Source organism: Physeter macrocephalus, chromosome 3, assembly GCF_002837175.3.
Source record: "Physeter macrocephalus isolate SW-GA chromosome 3, ASM283717v5, whole genome shotgun sequence".
Taxonomy (NCBI): domain Eukaryota; kingdom Metazoa; phylum Chordata; class Mammalia; order Artiodactyla; family Physeteridae; genus Physeter; species Physeter macrocephalus.
Window position 1 is genome coordinate 13649351 of NC_041216.1, and position 6093 is coordinate 13655443.

General features: G+C 37.9%; 1 protein-coding gene across 8 annotated transcripts in view; it reads left to right on the forward strand.

Annotated features, from left to right (window-relative positions):
- Nucleotides 1-6093, forward strand: part of EYA3 (EYA transcriptional coactivator and phosphatase 3) — a 104291-nt gene that overhangs the window by 18350 nt on the left and 79848 nt on the right. For 2 of the 8 annotated variants that reach the window (XM_028487424.2, XM_028487428.2), the window contains one exon: nucleotides 2221-2267. The exons of 5 other annotated variants lie outside the window; for them this stretch is intronic. The gene's annotated coding sequence lies outside the window, so the exon portion shown is untranslated. Of the gene's footprint in view, nucleotides 1-732; nucleotides 838-2220; nucleotides 2268-6093 lie in introns of all 8 variants that reach the window. One more of the 8 variants, XM_024125242.3, reaches the window with a different exon arrangement.

Genomic DNA, 6093 nt, shown 5'->3' on the forward strand with positions numbered 1-6093 from the left:
GGCACGCGGGATCCTCCCGGACCGGGGCACGAACCCGCGTCCCCCGCATCGGCAGGCGGACCCTCAACCACTGCGCCACCAGGGAAGCCCTGCTAAGAGACATTTAAAAAAAAAGATTAAGTAACTGGAAATACATACTGTGCTATTAGATAGGAGAACACAATATTGTAAACTCATCATTTCCCCCTAAATTAATTTATGTGTTTAATGCAATTTAAATTAAAATATCATTTTTTAAAAAAAACTTTGATGACATTACCCTGAAGTTTGTTTGGAAAGCGTACACTTTTCTTTTAGTGATTAAGTTTAATTTGTGTGTCATCCTTTTTGAGTTGCATTCAGAGGAGATTCCAGAGTTTGAGATTGCTGGCCTCTGTAGATTTGATCCCCTCATTTTAGACCAACCAGAAAATAATAGCCTCTGGGAAGATTGTTTCAATTAAGACTCTTTATCAAGAAAAAGAGTAAGTTCCTAAAATTTACTCTTCTTGTTTACTTTGTTGCTTGAATTTAGCATTAACAGCTTTTATTGGTTAAATTAATGAAGCCTTTATATTTTTACTCTGTCTGATATATACATTTTAGTGTTTAGTTAAATGGCATTTTCAACACTGACATAAATTTTTGAAATCAGCCAAAACACACTAATTATGATTTCTTTCAGAATATGTCTTAAAACACCTGGCATATTCTACCCTCTATTTTATTTTAGTGTTTTTCTTCTGGTTTCAGATATTCTATGAATATTTTATGTTGAGAAAGAATTCTAGGGCTCTATTCAAGAAAAACAAAAACGGAAGCTCCAAAGAAAGACGTATATGCCCCCACCAAAAAGAGGTATTTGCTTAGTTAGAAAAGTCATGTTTTTCTAATGACAAACATTTCTGATTATCCAGTATCATTCTGTAATCTGTTTATTAATGTTCTTAATACAGTGCTTAGCACAGTGTTACAGAAATTTAAGTTAAATGTTTAGTAATGTTTTTATGAAGAAGCATTCTACTTTATAGATATCACAAAATGACTTCATGAAAGAAATACAAAATAGGAACTTCAGTCAAAATAGAAAAATATGAACTTCAATCTTGAGGCATAGTGTGCCTAAGAAAATTATTCAAGACCAGCTGGAAAGGAGGACTTGTATATCTTTCAGGTTTAGCTCTAGCAGTATTTTTTTTTCCCCCAAGTAGAACACATCAAATAGTCCAGTACAGTGACTGTTTGCTGATTTTGAACGCTATCTTACAGATACTAATACTTGTTTGTTCTCAAGGCATTAGACAGATCACTAAGGTGTCTCAAGATCCATGAAACACCTGGGACCACCAGTTTTACTATGTTACCTGGAAATTTCTTCAACTATAAATTTAGGATATGACCCAGAGTGAAAGCAGGAAAATGCTAATTTTGTAATGTGACAGTTCTGTTAGGCAAACTGTCCAATTATTTGGAAAGCTTTTTATTCTTCTTAATGTTTGGAAGCATTTTTGCAACTGTATGTATAATCATGTTCTGTTGTCTTATTTACATACTTTTCTTCATTTCCTACCTTTGTTTTCAGCTTATGTGTTTCATTCAGTGGCCAGATGGCCAGCAAACCTAAGCTGAGAGGTAATAGCAAAAATGAATGAAAAACACAATAAACTTCTTTACAAATAGTATTAGTTTCCTGTGGGTGCCATAATAAATTGCCACAAATTTGGAGGCTTAAAACAACAGAAATTTATCCTCACAGTTCTGGAGGCCAGAGGTCTAAAATCATGGTGTTGGCAGGGTTGCACTCCCTCCATAGGCTCTAGGGGTAGAATCCGTTCCTTGCCTAATCCAGCTTCTAGTGGCTGCTGGCATTCTTTGGCCATATCACTCCAGTCTCTGCCTCCATATTTATATCGCCTTCTCAGTGTATGTGTGTGGGTGTTAAATTTCTCTCTGCCTTTCTCTTAAGATGGCATTTATGGCCTACCCAGATAATCCGGGATAATCTCATCTCAGAATCCTTAAATACATCTGCAAAGACTCTTTATTCCAAATAAGGTAACATTTATGGGTTCTGGGGATTAGGATGTGGACCCATCTTTGGCCGGAAATGTTTCATGATAGCTGTGTATATTTGTGTTTGGGGAAGGTGATTTCATACTTGATCTCTCTCTCTCCCCACCCTCCCTCTTTCCCTCCCTCCCTCCCTCTTTTCCTTCCTTCCTTCCCTCCTTCCTTTCTCAGCCTATTAAGGGACAGAAACTTAAGGTCTCCTAACTCCTCACCTCTAAGTAAGTAGTGCGTGTGTTGTGATCCCTTGTCATGTATGTGATATTAAGGTTTGATTTAAAGCATATCAGTCCTTTCTTTTATTTGAAGGGAACTTTTCACTTAACACAGACTTCAAAATGATGTTCTTCAAATCAGTTAATAAAACCTTGTAAAGAATTAAAGACTTAGGCATTCCTGGTGAGAAATGAGAAAAGTGAAGATTTGAATTTTTTGTGCCTCTAAATATATCGAAGGTTCTTAATGAACTGGTTTTAAGTAGATATTTAGAGGAATCAAGAGCCTGGAAATTGTACTTTGTTGAACAAACAATTATTGATTGCCTGCTGTGTGCTCTCAGATACTAAAAAGAAGGCGGTCTCTGCCATTGTGGAATTTAGGATCAAGATTCCACAGGAATCTTAGGACCAAAGGAATATTAGTAGTTTTGACAGAATTGTTAACTGCCAGATTTACAGAACACAGTAGGGGTCAGAGAAGTAGTTTTGAAGAATTCTTAATTATTAATTAATAATGAAGCAGGAAATCTTTCACTAATAACTTTGAGGTTTTGGTAGGTTAGGAGATATTTTGTTTTTCCAAAACCATGATACTCATCTCTGACTAGAAATGGTAAAATAACTTATTTTTATATCCCGTATAATTAAAATTACCTGTTTCATTAACAATAGATCGAAGTTTGTGTCTTGTAAATTAAAGACTTACGGCTGTAAAGATAAATCAAATTGTTATTTTTGCTAGATTGTACAAGAAATTTAAAAGTAGCTTAAAAAAAGAATCTTTTTAGGATTTTTAGACTCCTTAAAGTACCAGTTAACAACAGTGAAAAAGAAGTTTTGAGTTTATAAATTTAAAACATTTTAAAACTTTTAAGAGTATGACCATGAGGTCAAACTAATGTAATAGAATAGTTAGAGATTTAATGAAAGAAAAGGAATAAATAGCTTAAGTTAATATTAGGAATGTAATTTTGAAAGGGAGGGTCATGTGCTCAATTCTATCTATCTATCTATCTATATATCTATATATTTTTGGCTGCGTTGGGTCTTCACTGCTGCGCGTGGGCTTTCTCTAGTAGTGGCGAGTAGGGCCTACTCTGTTGTGGTGTGTGGGCTTCTCATCGTGGTGGCTTCTCTTGTCGCGGAGCACGGGCTCTAGGCATGCGGGCTTCAGTAGTTGTGGCACGCGAGTTCAGTAGTTGTGGCTCGTGGGCTCTATAGCTCAGGCTCAGTAGTTGTGGTGCATGGGCCTAGTTGCTCCGCCGGTATGTGGGATCTTCCTGGACCAGGGCTCGAAACCATGTCCCCTGCGTTGGCAGGCGGATTCTTAACCACTGCACCAACAGGGAAGCCCTGCTTTTGATTTTTATTAAACTATTTAAGGTATTATTATTATGCTGTAATTAATGTAAAATCTTACTTTTTAAAAATCTTTTAAATGAGCTTGTGTTGAAATAGGTTGCAGTTTCATTTAATATCGAATATAGAATTACAGCTTAGATAAATCATTCTCCACATGTTGGTTGTTTCTAATTTTTCATTACTGTGAACAAGAAACTTACTCAATTTTTAAAATAGAGTTAGCTTTTTACTCCTCTATTTAATTTTGGGGGGGAAATCCAAGAAAAATTGTTCAGGCCATGGGCAATTTTATGACCTTTTTTATACTCTAACCAGAGAACAGTCTGAAGATACATACAATTTTACAGCAGTGCCTGAATATTTCTTTTCTTCTTATGGCCCACATAACTTTAGGTTTTATTGTTTAGATTTATTTTTGGTAATTTAATAAGTGTGAAGTGGTATCTTAAAAATATTAAAGTTTATTCAGTTAGTAGTGAGAATCTTTTTTCCAAAGTGCTGATTTGATCTTGGTTGTTACTTAAACTGTTTATATCCTTTGATGGATGTGTATGTTAGTCATCATTTGCTGCATAACAGATGAGCAGTAAATGTTGAACTGGTTGGGTTTTTTTTTTTATTTTTAAAATTTATTTTTATTTTATTTATTTATTTTTGGCTGTGTTGGGTCTTTGTTGTTGCACACAGGTTTCCTCTAGTTGCAGCAGGCGCGGGCTACTCTTCGTTGTGGTGTGTGGGCTTTTCATTGCAGTGGCTTCTCTTGTTGTGGAGCATGGGCTCTAGGCTCATGGGCTTCGGTAGTTGCAGCACACGGGCTCAGTAGTTGTGGCTCATGAGCTTAGTTGCTCCGCGGCATGTGGGATCTTCCTGGACCAGGGCTCGAACCTGTGTCCCCTGCATTGGCACATGGATTCTTTTTTAAAATATTTTTATTTATTTATTTTTATTTTTGGCTGCCTTGGGTCTTCGTTGCTGTGCGCGGGCTTTCTCTAGTTGCAGCAAGTGGGGGCTACTCTTTGTTGCGGTGTGTGGGCTTCTCATTGAAGTGGCTTCTCTTGTTGCAGAGCATAGGCTCTGGGCACACAGGCTTCAATAGTTGTGGTTCGCGGGCTCTAGAGCGCAGGCTCAGTAGTTGTGGCACACGGGATTAGTTGCTCCATGGCATGTGGGATCTTCCCGGAGCAGGGCTCGAGTCCGTGTCCCCTGCATTGGCAGGCGGATTCTTAACCACTGTGCCACCAGGGAAGTCTGGCAGACGGATTCGTAACCACTGCGCCACCAAGGAAGCCCTGGTTGGGTTTATATTGTAGACATTAAGCTTTATCTGTCATAATTATTGCAGGCATTGCTTCCATTTGTTATATCCTTTTAATCTTAGATTTGTTATTTTTTCACTGCATGAAAGTATGTTTTACATAACCAGATCTGTCAATTTGTTGCTTATGCTTTCCTTTATTGCCCCAAATTTTATCCCTTTCCCACAGATGCAATAAATATGCTCTTCTGTTTTCTCCAAAATTATTTGAAAGCTTATTGGTTTTTCATATATTTAGAATTACTCATAGTGTATGGTGTGGATATGTTTTTCTCCACATTGATATTCAGTTTTTCTGACTATTTTTTAAAAATTTTTATTTATTTTTGGCTGCGTTGGGTCTTCGTTGCTGTGCGCAGGCTTTCTCTGGTTGCGGCGACTGGGGGCTACTCTTTGTTGCAGTGCGTGGGCTTCTCACTGCAGTGGCTTCTCTTGTTGCAGAGCACAGGCTCTAGGCGCATGGGCTTCAGTAGTTGTGGCATGTGGGCTCTAGGGCTTGCAGGCTTCAGTAGTTGTGATGCATGGGCTCAGTAGTCGTGGCACATGGGTTTAGTTGCTCCACGGCATGTGGGGTCTTCCCGGACCAGGGATCCAACCTGTGTCCCCTGCCTTGGCAGGCGGATTCTTAACCACTGTGCCACCAGGGAAGTCCTCTGACAATATTTTTTAAATAATGATTTTCTCCACTTAAGAGCACTTTTTGGATTTGGTCATTATTTTGGTCTTTCTAGTCTCAGGGGTCTTTTTGTAGCTTTTTTTTTTTTTTTTTGTGGTAAGTATACGTAACAAAATAAACAGTTTTAACCATTTTTAGGTATACCATTCAGTAGCATTAAGTACATTCACAATGTTGCACAGCCATCAGCACTCTCCTCTATTGTCTTTGATATATTTCTACTTTAGTCTGAAAACATGATTGCTATTATTCTCAGGCAGATTGTTTAAATCTCTGAATCCCAATTGCCCTGTCCATAGTATGAGGATGGTACCAGTTGTGTTTTATTTTTATTTATTTATTTAAAAATTATTTATTTATTTATTTATTTTATTTATTTATTTTTGTGGTATGCGGGCCTCTCACTGCTGCGGCCTCTCCCGTTGCGGAGTACAGGCTCCGGACGCGCAGGCTCAGCGGCCATGGCTCACGGGCCC